The sequence below is a fragment of the Cajanus cajan genome, chromosome 9 (genome assembly GCF_000230855.2).
Source record: "Cajanus cajan strain Asha chromosome 9, NIPB_CcT2T_4, whole genome shotgun sequence".
Classification (NCBI taxonomy): Eukaryota; Viridiplantae; Streptophyta; class Magnoliopsida; order Fabales; family Fabaceae; genus Cajanus; species Cajanus cajan.
This window is the reverse complement of record NC_138525.1, coordinates 43,644,627-43,664,598: the sequence shown is the minus strand read 5'-3', so window position 1 is coordinate 43,664,598 and position 19,972 is coordinate 43,644,627. Positions and strand designations below refer to the sequence as shown.

At 41.1% G+C, this 19,972-nt stretch overlaps 1 protein-coding gene across 22 annotated transcripts in view; it reads right to left on the bottom strand.

The window, feature by feature from the left end:
* Positions 1–19,972, bottom strand: part of LOC145951662 (uncharacterized) — an 81,912-nt gene that overhangs the window by 28,054 nt on the left and 33,886 nt on the right. For 15 of the 22 annotated variants that reach the window (XR_014429536.1, XM_083063323.1, XM_083063324.1 and 12 more), the window contains one exon: positions 5,183–5,336. The exons of the other annotated variants lie outside the window; for them this stretch is intronic. The gene's annotated coding sequence lies outside the window, so the exon portion shown is untranslated. The remainder of the gene's footprint in view (positions 1–5,182; positions 5,337–19,972) is intronic. 22 annotated transcript variants of the gene reach the window in all.

Below are 19,972 nucleotides of genomic sequence, written 5' to 3'. Positions count from 1 at the left end.
CAGTCCCAAACTACTTAAATTCCTAGTCCATTATTGCTTCTTCTTGATTCACATCACCATGTAGTCTCACAATTTCTTGAATGAATAACTTAGCAATGTTACTTGCATCATCCACTTTGTGGCATGGAATAAAGTATATGCCATTTTGCTAAAATGGTCGACAACCACAAAAATGGAATCTCTTCCTTTTTGGGTCCTAGGCAAACCAAGGATAAAATCCATGGAAATGTCTACCCAAGGAGAAGTGGATATCGGCAAGGGGGTGTATAGTCCATGAGATTTAGTGGTTGACTTTGCTTGTAAACAAGCAATGCAACTACTACAAAACCTTTGAACATCTCTTTTCATATGAGGTCAAAAGAATTTCTCTCTCAAAAGTGAAAGAGTTTTCTCAATCCCAAAATGCCCCATGAGCCCACCCTCATGGCTCTCCTTGACCAACAATTTTCTAATAGATCCCTGGGGTATACAAAGTTTATTTTCTTTAAAAAGATACCCCTCAGAAATATAGTACCCTTGATAAGGTTTTTGAATACATAAAGAATAAAAATTAGCAAAATCAAGGTCTGTTTCATACAACTCCTTGATGTCATCAAACCCTAGTATTTGGGAACCTAGGATATTCAATAAAACATGCCTTCTTGACAAAGCATCAGCTACTACATTTGTAGAGCCCTTTTTATATTTGATGACATAAGGAAATTGCTCAAGGTACTCAACCTATTTTGCATGCCTCTTATTTAACTTATGTTGACCCTTCAAGTATTTAAGTGATTCACGATCACTATGGATAACAAATTCCTTGGTCACAAGGTAATGTTCCCAAGTTTGAAAGGCACGAACTAAAGCATATAACTCCTTGTCATAGGTAGGGTAGTTCAAGGCAGCCCCATGAAGTTTTTCATTGAAATAAGCTATGGGGTGACCACCTGGTAACAACACAGCTCCTATGCCAAGACCTGAAGCATCACATTCTAGCTCAAAGGTTTTAGAAAAATCAGGTAAAGCTAGAACAGGTGCTTGAGTAAGTTTATGCTTAAGTTCTTGAAAAGCTAAGTTATGTTTTTCTTGCCATTCAAAGACCACATCCTTCTTCACCAACTCATTGAGAGGTGAAGCTAATGTAGAGAAGTTAGGAACAAACCTTCTATAAAAGCTTGCCAATCCATGGAAGCTCCTAACTTCACTAACATTAATAGGAATAGGCCATTCGTGGATGGCTTTGATTTTTGCGGGGTCTACATGAACCCCATTTTTGCTTACCACAAACCCTAGGAAAATAACATTATCCACACAAAAAGTGCACTTGTCTACATTGGCAAACAAGTGATTGTCTGATGGAGGTGAGTAGTATGAGTGAAGCTCAAACTCTTCCTAAACTCCTCCTAGGCTCGGATCTTCTTCAATGGAGATAGAAACACACTTGAAGACTCGTGAAGATGAAGAACAATCTGCGGAAATGAAAGAAGGAAGCATCCAAGCTCATGAACTCAAAGGATTGCACACTTCAAAGGGAAGGAGAACTAGGTTTTCCTAAGGTTTTTGAAGGCATTCTCTTAGGTTTTCTCTCTTGGAATTTTCGGTGACTCTTGAGGGAATTAGCTGAAGTAATTGTTCAGAAATTCTCATATATTCAAAAGTATCTTTACAAGGAGGGAAGAGATACAATTATAGGAGGAAAATTAGGTCAAGCTTGGCGGCAACCAAGTAGGCAAAGTTGGCGCCAAGTTTGAATTTCAAATTTTGGATTTTGAAATTCAAACTTTGGCCACTCACATGCTTAAACCGGATTGCTACCTTCATTTAGGTGTCATTTAGGAGTGATTTGAAGTGGATTTGAGCTCACATGGCCAGAACTACTACATGCCATCCATGTGACTCAAATTCATCTCAAATTACCTCTAAATGATGCATAAATGAAACCTAATTCTCCTATTAATGTATTATTCATATAATCCTAATCTAATGACCGAAATACATTGGTCTAATGAATACAATGAATAGGAAAAAATATAAGAAGAAGAATGAGCCCAATATTGGGTATCAAAACCCCAAAGCTCAAGAAGCCCAAAATTAAGCCCAAGACACTTAAACCCTAATCTATGGTCAAAATACAAGACCAACAACAAAGTAAATTCCTATACTAAGAAAATACAATTAAACATGGTGTTCAATCAATTAAAACCCAAGTGAGAAGCACCCTAGGCCCACCAAGCCCATTGGGCCCACTAAGCTCTGAAGCAGTCAAATCTTCAAGTAACCTCCTGGTCATTGCTCTAGTGGTTGGGCCTTTAGCCCATGCTCTTCCATCATTGTCTCTAAGAACAAGTAGAACTTGTCTTAGGTGATCCACATGATCACTTAGACTCTTGCTATATATTAAAATATCATCAAAATAAACAACTACAAACCTACCAATACAATCCCTAAGGGCATGATTCATCAACCTCAAGAATGTACTAGGTGCATTAGTAAGCCCAAAAGGCATTACCAACCATTCATATAGTCCAAATTTAGTCTTGAAAGCGGTTTTCCACTCATCACCTTCCTTGATTCTAATTTGGTGATATCCACTTTTAAGATCAATTTTGGAAAATTTGGATGACCCATGCAATTCATCATGCATGTCATCAAGCCTAGGAATTGGGTGCCTATATTTTATGGTTATGTTTTTGATGGCTCTACAGTCACAACACATCCTCCATTTTCCATCTTTTTTTGGAACCAAAATGACTGGTACAACACAAGGGCTTAGACTCTTTTGAATCCAACCCTTCTCCAACAACTCTTGTACTTGCTTCTCTATCTCTTTTGTTTCGTGTGGGTTAGTCCGATAGGCTGGCCTATTTGGAAGACTAGCCCCAGGCACAAGATCTATTTGATGTTCTATTCCCCTAAAAGGTGGAAGTCCAATTGGACCTTCATTAGGGAATACATCACCAAATTCTTTCAAAATATTTTTGACCTCAAGAGGTAGAAAAGTTTCCAAAGAAGATGTGGTAGTGCAAGTTAGTGTTCCTTTACACATAAGGATATGAGAAGATGGTTCAAGGAAGAGAGAGGTTTTGTATAAAGGTTTTGATTCAAAATTCTCCCCTTGAACTATCTCTAGAGAGGGAACACTAGTCTCTCTAGAATCCTCTTTTTCACTAATTTTTAGGATTTTTTTTTAACTTTTTTTTGTTTTCCTTTTTCTTGCTCACGTTTGGCCTTCATTTGCACTTGATCTTCCTTCACTTGTGAAGGTGAAAGAGGATGAAGCACAAACTTCTTACCCTTATGAGTGAAAGTTATTTTATTAGTTAGGCCATCATGATGAGTTTGTTTATCAAATTGTCATGGCCTTCCTAATAAAATATGACAAGCTTCCATGGGAATTACATCACATTTAACTTTATCTTGATAGTTCCCAATAGAAAACTCTACTTCCACTTGTTGGTTGACCACCATATCCCCATCATAATTAAGCCAATGAAGTTGATAAGGTTTGGGGTGAGGTGTGGTAATCAAGCCCAACTTCTCAACCATCCTAGTGCTACAACAATTGCACCAAGATCCACCATCCACTATGAGAGAACAAGCCTTGTTTGAAATGTTACATCTTGTATGAAAGATGTTCTCTCTTTGGGATTGTGTATCACTAGGTTGGTTGTTGAGGACCCTTCTCATCATAAGAAGTTCCCCATTATAAGGGTGAGTGACCTCACATGACTCTCCCTCACTTGCTTCTTCATCCTTACTTGAAGATGAAGAAGTAGTAGCTTCATCATGGCTACTATAAATGTCTTGGCCCCTTAAAATCATCACTTTCTTGTTAGGGCATTGAGAAGCAATGTGGTCTCTCCCAAGACACTTAAAGCACTTTATATCACTAGACTTAGTGCTAGTGTGTGAGGTGTTTGTTTTTTTGTCTTTTTCCTTTTCTTTACCTTTGTATAGATTTTTGGAGGGAAAAGTATTTTTCTTTTCAAAATCATTGTTCTTACCCTCCCTCTTGTAATCAACCTTAGAGAAAGAAGATGAGTATGAGCTTGTTTTAAACCTTTTCTCAAATTTTGTTGTTCAACTTTGATGCAAAGTTGAACCAAATCATTCAAATCCCTATAAGGGAGAAGCTCAACCTTATCTCTTATCTCAAAAGTTAAACCACTCAAAAACCTAGCAATGGTGATGTTTTCTTCCTCCCTAATGCCAGCCCTCATCAAATATAACTCCATCGTTTGCCTATACTCTTCAACAGTCATATTTTTTTGATGGAGTCTTTGGAGTTTGTTGATAAGCTCCCTAGTGTAATAAGAGGGAATATGCCTCCTCCTCAAGGCACTCCTTAATTCATTCCAATATTGAATTGGAGGGTCATTATGGAGACGCCTATCTCTCACAAGAGAAGTCCACCAATACATGGCGTGACCTTGGAAGCTTAGAGTGGCTAAGGAGACTTTTCTTTCTTCACTCACTTGGTGGCAAGTGAAGATTTGTTCCACCTTCATCTCCCAATCTAGGTACCCCTCTACATCATCCTTTCCATGAAAATAAGGGAGATCTAGCCTAGATTCCCTTGGCTTGGGGGTCCTATGAACCCTTCTAGGAGGTTGTTGATAATGATCTCCTAAAGCTAGGCTATCATCATGCATTGATTCCCCTAGGGTTGAACTATGTTGGGAGTTATGTCTACTACGGTGCTTGTGGTGTAATTTTTCTTCTTTCTCTTTTAATATCCGAATTTCCTCCTCTAAAAGAGCTAGTTGAGCCTCCCTTTCAAGTTTTTCTTTGAGTCTTTGTTTGGACTCTTGCTCTTTCCAAAGTTTAAGTGATCTTAATTCATGTGTTACTTTTGACATGTCATTGTAATCACTTGAATTAGTATCCATTTGTAGAGTAGAAAAGTCTTCCATTATAGGAGAAAGGTTATTTTTGATGAAAGAAATTTGAAAAGCAATTTTTATGCAAGGTTAAGACTAAGTACTTGGAGGATTATGTATACAAATTGAACTTTGGAGGGAGGTGAGCTACTAAGTCACTTAAAAACCAAGCCTCTTCAAGTAAAAATTACTAATCCCCTTTGTAGTTAATCTCTACCAAATTCTTTTCAATGAAAATTATTTTTGATGTTTTGTGAACTAAGATATACTAGACGTATGAAAGCAATTAAAGACAAGTATTAAGCAAGAATTTAAACTACCTAAACGGGTCCTAGTGATCCAGTCCAGCCACCACCAAATTTCCAGCCAAGAGTGTTTAGTGTTTGTGTAATTGAGTTGCCAAATCCGAGACACCTATGTCCTTTCCTCCTCCTTTTCTTAGGCTTCTTTTGATGACCCTTGTAGAACTAGCTTCTAGGAAGATAGGTTAGGTCAAACTTAGGCCACACTTGAGTTTAATCAATTATAAGAACAACAAAGAGGATTGAAGAAGTAAGGAAAATAAGAGTAGAATAGGAGATGACAATTTAGATGACACAAACAAGTAGTTGACTAGAACAAGAAAGAATTGACCTAAGATTAGTTCTAGAATGGATGCACAAAACCAAAACACTCAAAGATATGTGAGCTGAAAATCTTATGATTCAAGAACAAATACAAACCGAGAAGAAAACAATTGATAAACCAAACTCCTTAATCGGCTTTTGCTTTTCAAATTAGGTTTAGCACCTTTTTTTTAAAATCAATTTGTTTTGAATTTTCTTTTGATCTTTTTTCTTCTAATTTTTTTTTTAATCTTTAGGAGTTGCCTTTTTTTGTCCAAAATTTATGTAGCATATAAGTCTCGGTCACTCTTAGATAGCACTAAAAACCAGATTCAAAAGAAATGCCAAATGACAAACCAAATTAGGTTCAAATTCAAGGCAAATCTGACATGCTTTTGTTGCTTACTAATTTGAATGGCACATGCACGGTTTTTAGGCTCCAAAATTCAAATTCAAAATTGAACTACTAACACAAATTTTCAGCACACACAATTAAAATAAGATCAAACACTCACGGATAGGAAAAATTTTTTTTAAGACATTTTCAAAATTTAGGAAACCTAAAATTTCTAAGAAAACTACTAATGATCTAATAGTAGTTTAAGAACTCTAAAATCAAACAAAACGTATGAGCTTATACCAATGATTATGGATCTCGGCCAAATCCAGAAAATAGTTCAAGATTCACTTAAAAAAAAAAATTTCAAACGAATCAACAAGCAAAGCTAAGAGTGATGAACATACAAAGGACTACACAAACCTACTAGACATGGATTCAAAAATAAAAACAACAAGACTCAAGCATTTAATGACCGAAAAAGATTTCAAGTATGACTCAAAGAAATTAAAAAGTTCATAGGCAGAAAATTTCCTAAAAGACACACGAATAGAGCATGATTCATGGAAGCATAATATTTCAAAAGCATAATGAATCATTCAAGCAAACAAGAAACTAGATCCATCAAATTTTACGGTTAAAATTAGATCCAGGAATGAAGAAACTCTCATGTGACAAGAACTCAAAAAAAGATGAACAAAAATGAAAATAATGAACCACGGATCACAACATCAAAAGACAAAGATCAAGACTTATCTCTTGAAGAAAACCGGATGCTCTTGATACCACTTGATGTGCTTCCACTTAGAATGCACACGGATGCGTCAAGCTTTCATAGAAATCCTTGGAAAAAGCTTCAAGGATGGAGGCTCCACAAAAGCTCAATGTGACCTAAGCTTGCATACAAGCTAAGTCTGGAGAAGACTAGGGTTCCTAGCTCTACAAAGAGAAGCACTCAAGGAGGGTAGAGTTTAGGAAACTAGGTGACTTCAGAGGGATGAATTTCAAGAGAGGAAAACTCATCAATATAATCCAAAGTAACCTTACAAGTCTCAGCCATAGTGATTTATAGGATAAAATTAGGTTAAGGTGACCTTGGGTTAGCTTAAGGTTAAGTGGAACCATGGTAAGGTTCACTTAACCTTAGGCGCCCAAAATTTGAATTCAAAATTCAAATTTTGGTGCCTAAAACCTGGATCACCCATGTGCTAGTTCATTTGGCATGTAATTAGAAGTCCATTTGAGTTGAATTTCGGATCACACCATGTGCATGTGTTGCACATGGCCGAAATGCACACCAAATGTGTTTCTAATTACATGGTAATGCAACTTCACATGTAACCTAAAATAACACTAAATTCACATGACCTCTAAATGCAAATCCTAAGCAACATGGCCAGAAATACAAGGCACTAAGGCCTAATCCTATACTAACCCTAATCTACTTGGGCTTGAGACAAAGCCCAACAAAATAAAGTGATGGGCTACCCTTGGGCTTGGGCCCACTCTTCATGCATCCTTCTTGCCATAGCCCAAGTAGTTGGGCCCTTGGCCCATGGGCTTCCTCCATCACCATAGTTTCTGATAGAGATGTTAAGTTCCTTAGCCACTTTTGGAAAACTTTGTGAGAAAGGCTAGGAGAGGGTTAAAAATCATATTCAATCCCAAACAGAAAAATACATAAAATATAATAATAAGGGTAGAAATGAGGTTGTCTTCAATGAAGGGGATTTGGATTGGCTCCACCTTAGGAAGGATAGATTTCCTTCCAAAAGAAAGTCTAAACTTAGTCCTAGAGGAGATGGACCCTTTCAAGTCCTTAAGCGCATCAACAATAATTCTTATGTCCTAGATCTTCCTTCTGAGTATGGGGTTAGTCCTTGTTTCAATATTTCTTATTTATCTCTTTTTACAGGACTTGCTGATCAAGAGGAATCTTCTTTGGATTTGTGGTCAAATCCTCTTCAAGAGGGAGGGGATGATGAAGGTCCATGGGCCAAGGGCCCAACTACTAGGGCTATGGTCAAGAGGATGCATGAAGAATGGGACAATGCTCAGGAGAAGCCCATAGTACTTTTTAGTTGGGCTTTAACTCAAGCCCATGTAGATTAGGTTTGGGCCTAATGAGCTTGTATTTTTGTTTTTGACCTTGTATTTTGGGCCAAGTAGTCTAGGCATGATTTAGATTAAAAAGGAGTTTCATGTGCATCTCAATTTACATGTAATTAACACTGCATTTAGAGGGCATTTTGGCCATGTGCACTCATGCACATGGGGTGACCGAAATTTACTCTCAAATGCATGCTAAATCACATGCAAATGGAGTAGCACATGGGGGTGACCGGCCTTGGCACCAAAATTTGAATTTAAACATTCTTATTTTGACTTTGGCATATATGAAAATTCATCATTTGAATCAATTCTCTTCACCGAAGTCACCTAGGAGAAAACTCTTCTCTAATTCACCTTGAGCCTTTCTCTTTGTAGATTTAGGAATCCCTACTTCTATTCGAGACTCTTGGCTCATCTTTGGTTACATTTGCTTCTCCGGATTTTTTCCTCATCCTTGCATCAATCTCAAGGATCCGCGAAGAAGGCTTGAAAAAGTTCCATGGAGTTTTCCTCATGAAGGCTTGAACAAGTTCCATGGAGTTTCACTTGAAAAGGCTTGGTTTTTAAGTAATTCTTAGTAGTCCACCTCCCTTGATAGTTCACTTTGTACACTTAAGCCTTTTTATACCACTCTTACACCTTAAAAACTTTTTATGAAAACCTTTTCATCACTCACTCTTTGTGAAAACCTTTTTGTGCCAAAGATGAGTGATCACTCTAGTGTACATGGTCATAACTTCTATAGTAGTATACCTAGTGTTAGGGATGAGATTAGAGAGTTGAAAGAGTACATAAGAAAAAAAGAAGAGGAAAACATAAAAAGATAGGAAGAAATTAGAAAAAGAGAAAAAGAAAATGCCAAATATATTGAAGAAATAAGGCAACTACTTGCGAAATTGGTTGTGGGGGAAGCTAGTGGATCTAGAGCAAGAGTCCCTCCCCCTAAGTCCTCAAAGGGAAAAGGGGTTAGGATACCTACAAGTATACATGAGGAGGAAGGGCATCATACCCAACCTCCAAGTGGGAGCCTTTATAGTAGTCATCACAATGTTGATTATTATCAAAGACCCCCAAGACAACCTAGACATAGGGAGTCCTCCAATAAGGAACCCAACATTACTCTTCCCTCATTTCATGGCAAAGACAATGTTAAAACATATTTGGATTGGGGAATGAAAGTTGTACAACTTTTCTCTTGCCATGGAGTGAGAGAAGAAAGGAAAGTTTCTTTGGCCACCCTTAGCTTCTAAGGGCATGCCATGTATTGGTGGACCTCTTTAGAAAAAGAAAGAAGAATAAATCATGAGCCCCCAATTCAATATTGGAATGAGCTCCGTAGTGCCTTGAGAAGGAGGCATATTCCTTCATACTATGATCGAGAGCTTATGGACAAGCTTCAGTGTTAGTCAAATAGCCTCGTATAACTTAAGAGGGGGGATGAATTAAGTTTTCCAAATTTTCCTCTTATAAATTTTTTTCTAAATTACTTTCTTACAAATTCAATTCCTTAGATAAATTTATATGTAAAGAATGACTGATGATTCAAACTACTCAATCACAATTAATAACAAGTAATTAAAAGTGTAGGGAAAGAAGAATTGCAAACTCAATTTTATACTAGTTTGGCCAATCCTGCCTACGTCCAGTCCTCAAGTCTCCCACTTGAGATTTCCACTATTCTTGTAAACCTTACAAGACTTGAATCCTCCAAAACCTCGGAACTCCCTTTCCTTGTGTTGAGATTCAAAAACCAACAAGGAGAAAAATCATTTCTTCTTCACAGATCCAATGATCAATTTGGAAATACAGAATAACTCTCTTTTAAGAGTGTAGACCCCTAAAATTGTCCGGGTCAGAAATAAGACTCTCGAAGACCGAAGGAAAGTCAGCCGGAAGGACTCCTGGAAGACCCTAGGATGATTCTTTGTAGGTCTAGAAGTCTTAGAGTAGCTTAGAATAACGGTGTGTGAGGATTGGAGCTCAATACACCCTCCTAAAGGTTCAGTACGGCCGTACTGAGCCATTTGAACTACAATACGGCCATAATGAAATCAATACGGCCGTACTGAAGTTTTTGAACTTCAGTACGGCCGTACTGAATTCAGTACGACCGTACTGTAGTTCAAAAACTCAGTACGGGCCGTATTGACTCCTTAGGCCGTACTGCGCCTCAATCCTATAAATAGGACGTCATTGGCTCGTCCTTCCACACATTTGGAGCATTTCTCCACTCTCTGGCTGAGTATTCTTGGGTTTTTGAGCTATTCTCTGCCCTAGAAATCTCTCCGAAAGCTGATCCGACTAAGTTCTTGAGTTCATGAGCCTTTAGCTTGAGACTCGAACAAGTCGAAGGGAAATCTCTTTGATTTCCATAGTAAATATCATTTTTAGGGAAAGGAGCGAGCGAACGTGTAGTGGGAAGGAGCGCCAAAAAGCCTCCTAACTCCTTTTTGAGTATATAAAAGCCCGCTTCGAAGGTTTCTTTCCAAATCCTTTCTTTTACCGCTTTTTGATTGTTGCATTGCACGTTTAAAGCTTTCATCATGTAGATAGTTTACCTATAATCGTTCTAATAAATAGGGGTAGTTTAGTAATTTTACGCTTTTATTTATGAAATAATCCGTCATAGGGAACCCAAAAGGGGCGTTGTGGGGTGCTAACACCTTCCCCACACGTAATCGACTCCCTTACCCAACTCTGGTTGTAATGGCCAAGGTTGATTTGCGAAAATCAATTGCCTTATGTCTTTTTCCAATGTTTTGAGTAAAACATTGGTGGCGACTCCAAGAACCCCTTTTTTGCGAAAACCACTAATCCATGGAGGGTCCCGTTTGGGATTAACATGGGTTGGTGAGAATCATTTAACAAAATTGTTAGTCCGATGAGGTCTCAGTTTGAGAATAAGTCGGTCTAACAATCCATCATTTTTCAAAACTAAAAGAAGAGTCCGACCATCGTCGCGAATGCCAACGTCCGTTTCGGCTGGTGGCGACAGATGGCGACTTCACTGGGAAAGCCTCGAGAGTCAGTCCCATTTAGTGATGGATTATTTCTAAAATGATAGTTTAAAATTACTTCATTACCCCTCGCTTGTATGATAATATGTTTTACCTAATTGGCTTTAATAACTGTTGGGTGTTTAAATTTTCGCAATTGTTTGAAATATAAACTGCACACAAACCTTTGCACACAACAGTTCCCTCTATACCCGGGGGCATGAGTGGAAAGCCATAGGGAGTGGATGTTAGTACGGCCGGTTGTCGAATGGGTCTATAGGTGCCCGTAGACCGTTGTCGAAAAGCATCACTCAAGGTGAAAATCATGAACTCAAGTCTGACAGTGCGTTGGAGCTTTCCATCGACTTACGACGAGAGGGATTGGGTCCCTATAATGGGGGCACGTTGGGGGCCTTAGACCGGTGAGAACAGTTAGAACCTCCTTGAATATGCACTTGTCTGCAGGATACCCCTACCTCGTGATTCGCTCGTGACTGTTCGTGGATGAGTGAATTGTTTGTGTATAGGTCTATGTGACATTGTTTGTGCATTAATAATAAACCTCGTGATGAGGTCTAAGAATAACCCCCATGCATGAAAAATGTCATGACATGAGAGGAAAGACCATGTGTGAAAATATAATGAAAGTGAGGAGCATGTGCATCATTACCAATAAGACATCATGCATCCTCATAACCATTCATTTTAGGCTCACCAATACCCCTTGACATGAGTGAAAGAGACCCATGACTATTGAGATTCTCTGTTAGGGGAGAGATCATAAGTCAAGGAGGGTGGTAAACCTTCGTCTTAAAAGGGTAGCACCTTAAAGATGGAAGGTTATCAAGCTCATGTCAAGAGTGTATTCATTCCATAAATAAACTAATTAGATTAAGCATTCATTTTAGAAAGTGGCTGGTCATCTCTCTGTCCTCACGCGCGCGCAGAAACTCAAGAAGATGGACGCGTTGGAGGAACAAAATAGGAAGCTTACAGCCGAGCTCTCACAGCTCAAGGAGCAAATGGCGCAAATGACGGAACTCATGCGTCACCAAAACATACACGGGGCTCAACACAATGACCATGAATCTCATCATGAGGAGGAGCAAGAGCAAGAGCCTCCGCAAGCTGTACCCCTTAGGGCGGGGATTACAATTAGAGAGCCCGAGATTTCAAAGGAGCAATTCCACGCTCTCGAGGACCGGCTGAGGGCTATGGAGGGGCATGATTTTGATATCAAAGATGCCGTCGACATGTGCTTAGTGAGGGACATCCAATTCCCTCCCAAATTTAAAGTGCCCGATCTCCCAAAGTATGTGGGATCGACTTGCCCCAAAAGTCATCTCACCATGTATTGCCGAAAGATGGCTGCATATGCCACTAATGAAAAGCTCTTAATCCATTGCTTCCAAGAGAGCTTGGCTGACACCGCACTCAACTGGTATATGCAGCTGGATGGGAATCAGGTGCTTACATGGAAGCAGTTGGCCGACGCATTTCTCAAGCGCTACAAGTATAACATCGACCTAACACCCGATAGGTCCGATCTTCAAGCCTTGAGTAAGAAAAGTGATGAATCCATTAAGGCGTACGCCCAACGATGGAGGGAGTTGGCGGCACAAATAGAGCCCCCGCTGTCGGATAAGGAGACGGTGTCCCTGTTTATAAACTCGTTGACCGGTCCCTATTATGACAAGATGATAGGGAACACGACAACGCTCTTCTCGGACATCATCACCATTGGAGAAAGAGTGGAACAAGGGCTGAAAAGTGGGAAGCTAGCTAAGCCTTCCCAATCATTTGAAGCTAACAAGACCTATGGGAAGAAGAAGGAGGGAGGAGTCAACGCCGTAACTATTTCTTCATCTTCCTCCGCTTCGAACTCGGGAAAGTCACAGTACAACCCTGTGAAGAAGTTTGATAAACTTCCGACCACATATAGCGACCTCCTGCCGAAGCTAGTGCAAGCTCATCTTCTAGCTTACATTCCACCAAGGAAAATTGATCCACCTTACCCCGATTGGTACAATCCGCAAGACAAATGTCTATACCATTCGGGGGCACCGGGGCATTCAACGGAGAATTGTAGAGCTCTCAAATATAAGGTCCAAGACCTTATCGATGCTGGGTGGATCACTTTTGATTCGACAGCGCCCGACGTGAGCAAGAATCCTCTGCCGAAGCAGGAGTAGAGAGAAGAGCAAGCCACGATAGGGCCCCTCCACATTTTTCTTTTCTTTTTGGGACTCATGATCTGTACCCGAGATCATGAGATCCTTTTCATATAAATAAGGGTTTTTTGTACAGTTTTTTATACATATCAATAAAGAGGCATTTTTCACACATCATTCTCTCATTTATTCTTTTCTCTCTTTCTCTCATTAACATTAATAATTCTAAACCAAAAACAGAACCGATAAAAACAATTATGTCTGTGATTGTTCGCTCCGACCGGGATCCGAAAGTTGAGGATGAATGGGTTGAGTTGGACAGTGATGAGGAGACCATCTCTCCGGATCTGCAAAGACTGCTAGATCAAGAAGCTCGTCTACTCCAACCGTATCAAGAGAAATTGGAGACCGTGAATTTGGGGCAGGGCCAAGAGATAAAAGAGGTCAACATTGGGACCCATATCAGTGATGAAATAAGGGCGCAATTGATCCAATTGTTAAGGGAATATAAGGACGTATTTGCATGGTCGTATCATGATATGCCCGGTTTGGACTCTAACATCGTCGAGCACAAGTTACCGTTGAAAGAAGGGTTTCGACCCATCAAACAAAAGCTCTGACGAATCAAGCCCGAATGGTCTTTAAAGATCAAGGAGGAGGTAGAAAAGCAATTAGACGCGGGATTCTTGGTTGTATCTCAGTATCCCGAATGGCTGGCTAACATCGTGCCAGTCATTAAAAAGAATGGAAAGGTTAGAGTTTGTGTTGACTACAGGGATCTGAATCGTGCCAGTCCAAAGGACGATTTTCCTTTACCGCACATCGATACACTAGTGGATCATACAGCCACGAACACACTCTATTCCTTTATGGATGGGTACTCAGGGTACAACCAAATCAAGATGAATGTGGAAGACCGCGAGAAAACTTCCTTCATTACACCCTGGGGCACTTTCTGCTACAGGGTGATGCCTTTTGGACTCAAAAATGCGGGTGCCACCTACCAACGAGTGATGGTGATGTTATTCCACGACATGATCCACAAAGAAATCGAAGTATACGTGGAAGACATGATCGCAAAGTCGAAGGACGAAATGGACCATATCCAATATTTGAGAAAATTCTTCAACCGGCTTCGCAAGTATCAACTTAAGCTAAATCCGGCTAAGTGTACTTTCGGAGTTCGGTCGGGTAAGCTTCTCGGGTTCATCGTCAGTAAAAAAGGCATAGAGGTGGACCCCGATAAAGTGAAGGCAATAATGGAAATGCCTCCTCCTAAGACCGAGAAAGAGATAAGAGGATTCCTCGGCAGGGTGAACTATGTCGCAAGGTTCATCGCACAGTTGACTGACACGTGCAAACCAATATTCAGGCTGTTGCGCAAGAATCATTCCGAATCTTGGGATGAGGATTGTCAACAAGCTTTTGATAAGATCAAATAGTGCTTGGCCAATCCACCAGTATTGGTGCCACCTGTCGAGGGAAGACCATTAATCCTCTACTTAACCGTGCTTGATGAGTCCATGGGAGGTGTGCTAGGACAACAAGATGAAACGGGAAAGAAAGAACGAGCCATCTACTACCTGAGCAAGAAATTTCTCGACTATGAAACCCGCTACACGCCGTTAGAAAAGACGTGCTGTGCGTTAGCATGGGCAACACAACGGCTCAGGCAGTATATGATTAGGCATACTACTTGGTTGGTTTCCAAAATGGATCCAATTAAGTACGTGTTCGACAAACCAATAATCACTGGGAAGATTGCCCGATGGCAAGTACAGTTATCAGAATTTGACATCATACATGTCACACAAAAGGCCATCAAGGGCAGTACCCTAGCTGATTACCTAGCACACGGGCCGACCAACGACTACCAATCCCTTCAGGATAATTTCCCCGATGAGGATATAATGAATCTACAACATGAAGAGCCTGAAGATGATGCGTGGACCATGTATTTTGATGGAGCCTCCAACATGCTTGGACGAGGGATTGGCACAGTGCTAATCTCTCCACAAGGAAAATACATTCCCATAACGGCAAGACTCAACTTCGATTGTACAAACAACATGGCTGAATACGAGGCTTACGCGTTGGGAATCCAAGCAGCCATCAACAATGGTATCCTAAAGCTCAAATTGTTTGGTGATTCGGCCCTAGTCATCTACCAACTACGAGGTGATTGGGAAGTCCGAAATCCTAAACTGATACCATATGTTGAGCACATCAAAGATTTGACACATCTCTTCCAAAGTGTCGTCTTTGAATACATTCCAAGGGAGGAGAATCAGTTTGCCGACGCTCTTGCTACGCTCTCGTCGATGTTCGCCTTGGATAGTGAGCATGAAATGCCCATCATCAATATCCGGTGGCACGATAAGCAAGCGTTCTGCCTTCTGATAGATAAAGCTGTCGATGATCGTCCATGGTTCCATGACATCAAGCAATATTTAACAAAAGAGGAATATCCTGATGCGGCCAACGATAATGACAAGAAGCATATCCGAAGAAGGGCCATGGGATTTCTGCTAGTCGGTGAAACCCTCTACAAGAAAAATTATGACTCGGTCTTGTTGAGATGTATAGACCGAGTCGAAGCTCAAAATATGATCAAAGAAGTACATGAGGGGGTTTTCGGTACCCATATCCCCGGGCCTGCAATGGCTAAAAAGATCCTCAGGGCGGGATACTATTGGTCGACCATGGAAAGGGATTGTTACCAGTACGTGTGTCAAGCATACGCCGACAACATTCATGTCCCACCGACTCCACTCAACGTATTGGCTTCACCTTGGCCATTCGCAATGTGGGGCATGGATGTTATTGGACCCATCGAGCCGAAAGCATCCAATGGACATAGATTCATCCTTGTGGCCATTGACTACTTCACCAAATGGGTAGAAGCGGCATCGTATGCTCATGTGACCCGAAAGGTGGTAACATCCTTCATCAAGAAGAACATTATATGCAGATACGGTATTCCCGATAAAATCATCACTGATAATGGATCTAATTTGAATAACAAAATGGTGGAAGAACTGTGCCAAGAATTCAAGATCCAACACCACAACTCTTCCCCATATCGGCCAAAGATGAATGGGGCAGTCGAGGCAGCCAATAAAAACATCAAGAAAATAGTGCAAAAGATGGTTGTTTCATTTAAAGACTGGCATGAGATGTTACCCTTCGCTCTTCATGGTTATAGGACTTCAGTACGCACATCTACAGGAGCTACTCCATTCTCCCTCGTCTATGGGATGGAGGCAGTTCTACCTGTCGAAGTCGAGATACCTTCTCTAAGGGTAATCATGGAAGCAAAACTTTCCGAGGCAGAATGGGTTCAAAGCCGATACGACCAGTTGAATCTTATCGAAGAGAAACGGCTGAACGCCATATGCCATGGTCAAGCCTATCAGAGGAAGATCAAAAAGGCTTTTGACAAGAAAGTCCACCCTCGAGTCTACCATGAGGGAGAGCTGGTAATGAAGAAGTTGCTACCAGCTCAAAAGGACAAAATCGGAAAGTGGGCCCCGAATTACGAAGGACCATACGTGGTGAAGCGAGCCTTCTCAGGAGGAGCATTGATCCTCACGGACATGGATGGAGAAGAACTTCGATACCCAGTCAACGCTGACGTGGTAAAGAAGTACTATGCTTGAAGACGTTGCTTGCATAGGCCCGCTAGGATGAAAACCCGAAAAGGGCGTCCTAGGCAAAAGTTAGGGCAAAATAAAAAGCCTGCCAGTACAAGGGTATTAGGCAAAATAAAGGCGAATTTATCCCCGCTAGGATACGTCCTAGGCAAAAATTAGGGGCAAAAGAATAAGACACAAAAATAAAGCAAGCAACGATCACTTGAATCGAAAACCGAAAGGCGGTTCAAGTGATTATCTTCTAGAAGCAAGCGTCTTGCAGTGTCTACACTCCTGGCTCAGGCATCTCACCCGAAGCAATTAGGGGAACGTAAGAGCAACAATTACAGATATAATTGTTAAGCCTAATGTATATAGCCTACCCTGGCCAGCCATTCTTCAGAAATTCCTTTTGTGTATCTTTCTGTAAAAACATTTGTGAATATCAATAAAATATCTATTCATTTCTCTTCTCTTGACCATGTGATTATGCCTCTAAATTGGTGTTTCTTAAAAAAAAAAAATTATACGAAATTCCTTTAATAATCGGTCAATAAAGAAAGTTGGAGGGGTTCCTATAAAATCCGTAATCTCCTGCGTAAGAGGCTAACAGAAATCCTCCCTCACGTCGACGATAGAAATTCCTCAAAGAAGAGGAGGATAGGGAGAGCCATTCATTTTTCTAAAAACATTAACAAAATGATTAAACTTGCATTTTGTGCATCACACACATTAGTTGCACATTCAAAGACCTTATCATGAGGCAGTTGCATAAAATAAAAAAAATAGGAAAAATTTCTTGTGTATGACAGCAGCCAACAGAAAAAGCCAAAAAATCGACAAAAAAGGCAAAAATTCAGAAAATCCAACAATCGTACAGAATAACTGAGCCCGGAGAGGCTTGCCGAAATAATACTCCCCAGAGACATCTCAGCTTGCACTCTTGGGCCGAATTCCCAGTGAAAGCTATCAGAGCAAGATCAGCAAGATTCCCCAATGGAAGCATGATCATCCAAATAAAATATCCGAGTCAAAGGACTTAGACTTCCTCAGTGGAAGATAGCTTTCCAACTCGAGCGACGAGTGAAGCTAAGCTTGAAAAGGCTTTCTAAATAATACTCTGGGATACATAAGATCCTCAATCCCCATTCGCCTACTCAGAGGCACTCCTTCAAAAAGAGAAAATCCGAAAAGATCAATAACCATTCCCCAAGCGGAATTCGGTATTCATCCAAACACCGAACGTCAAGATAATCCGCCTAACAGAAGAGGTCAATCAAGATCAATACGACAGAATCCCCCAGCGGATAACAGCCTACGCAGAGGCAACAAAACCAGAAAATCAAAAAAAGTCACCCGAATAAGGATAACCGGGATACTCCACCAACGTCGAAAGGACGTCAGCCAACCATAAGGCATCGCTCACCTCAGAAAGAGCATCTTTGTGTCTGCATCCCCAAGGAATCAGAATTTCCCCAGTGGGCACCAACTACGCAATGGAAAGTTGGGACACAAGAACCTATGAGTAACTGCACATCCCCTAGATGGATCCCTGCGTTATCCAGCCCTCAGCGGCACCAAAATCAAAAACAACCGTCGAAGCAGCATCGTGGACTGTGGAGACAAAATCATCACAAATCCCTGGAGAGGGCAAACTCACGCTACCAAAGTGACCAGAAGCACGGAGGTATGCAACCCTAGGGAGGGCAAACCGCAGACCCTGGAGAGGGCAAACTCACGCTACCGAGGTCGTCAGAAACACCGAGGTATGCACGAGCCTGGAGAGGCGACGACTAATACTCAGCTACCGACGTCGTCAGAAACACGGAGGTATGCAGCTGCCAACGTCGTCAAAAACACGGAGGCATGCAGACCCTGGAGAGGGCAAACTCACGCTACCGAGGTTGTCAGAAACACCGAGGTATGCACGAGCCTGGAGAGGCGACGACTAATACTCAGCTACCGACGTCGTCAAAAACACGGAGGTATGCAGCTGCCAACGTCGTCAGAAACACGGAGGCATGCAGACCCTGGAGAGGGCAAACTCACGCTACCGAAGTCGTCAGAAACACCGAGGTATGCACGAGCCTGGAGAGGCGACGACTAATACTCACCCTGGAGAGGGCAAACTCAACCTGGAGAGGCTACTCAACAATTTTCCCACCTGAAGACACTACAAGTCGGAAGGATGGCTTACTCCCCGGACAATTGGGTCAACTCCTTTACTTGTCAACCGGTACACAAAAAAAGCCGATCGACTAAGTAAAGGGGGGGCAGCTGTAGACCCCTAAAATTGTCCGGGTCGGAAATAAGACTCAAAGACTCTCGAAGACCGAAGGAAAGTCAGCCAGAAGGACTCCTGGAAGACCCTAGGATGATTCTTTGTAGGTCTAGAAGTCTTAGAGTAGCTTAGAATAAGGGTGTGTGAGGATTGGAGCTCAATACACCCTCCTAGAGGTTCAGTACGGCCATAATGAGCCATTTGAACTACAATACGGCCATAATGAAATCAATACGGCCGTACTGAAGTTTTTGAACTTCAGTACGGCCGTACTGTAGTTCAAAAACTCAGTACGGGCCATATTGACTCCTTAGGCCGTACTGCGCCTCAATCCTATAAATAGGACGTCATTGGCTCGTCTTCCACACATTTGGAGCATTTCTCCACTCTCTGGCTGAGTATTCTTGGGTTTTTGAGCTATTCTCTGCCCTAGAAATCTCTCCGAAAGCTGATCCGACTAAGTTCTTGAGTTCATGAGCCTTTAGCTTGAGACTCGAACAAGTCGAAGGGAAATCTCTTTGATTTCCATAGTAAATATTATTTTTAGGGAAAGGAGCGAGCGAACGTGTAGTGGGAAGGAGCGCCAAAAAGCCTCCTAACTCCTTTTTGAGTATATAAAAGCCCGCTTCGAAGGTTTCTTTCCAAATCCTTTCTTTTACCGCTTTTTGATTGTTGCATTGCACGTTTAAAGCTTTCATCATGTAGATAGTTTACCTATAATCGTTCTAATAAATAGGGGTAGTTTAGTAATTTTACGCTTTTATTTATGAAATAATCCGTCATAGGGAACCCAAAAGGGGCGTTGTGGGGTGCTAACACCTTCCCCACACGTAATCGACTCCCTTACCCAACTCTGGTTGTAATGGCCAAGGTTGATTTGCGAAAATCAATTGCCTTATGTCTTTTTCCAATGTTTTGAGTAAAACATTGGTGGCGACTCCAAGAACCCCTTTTTTGCGAAAACCACTAATCCATG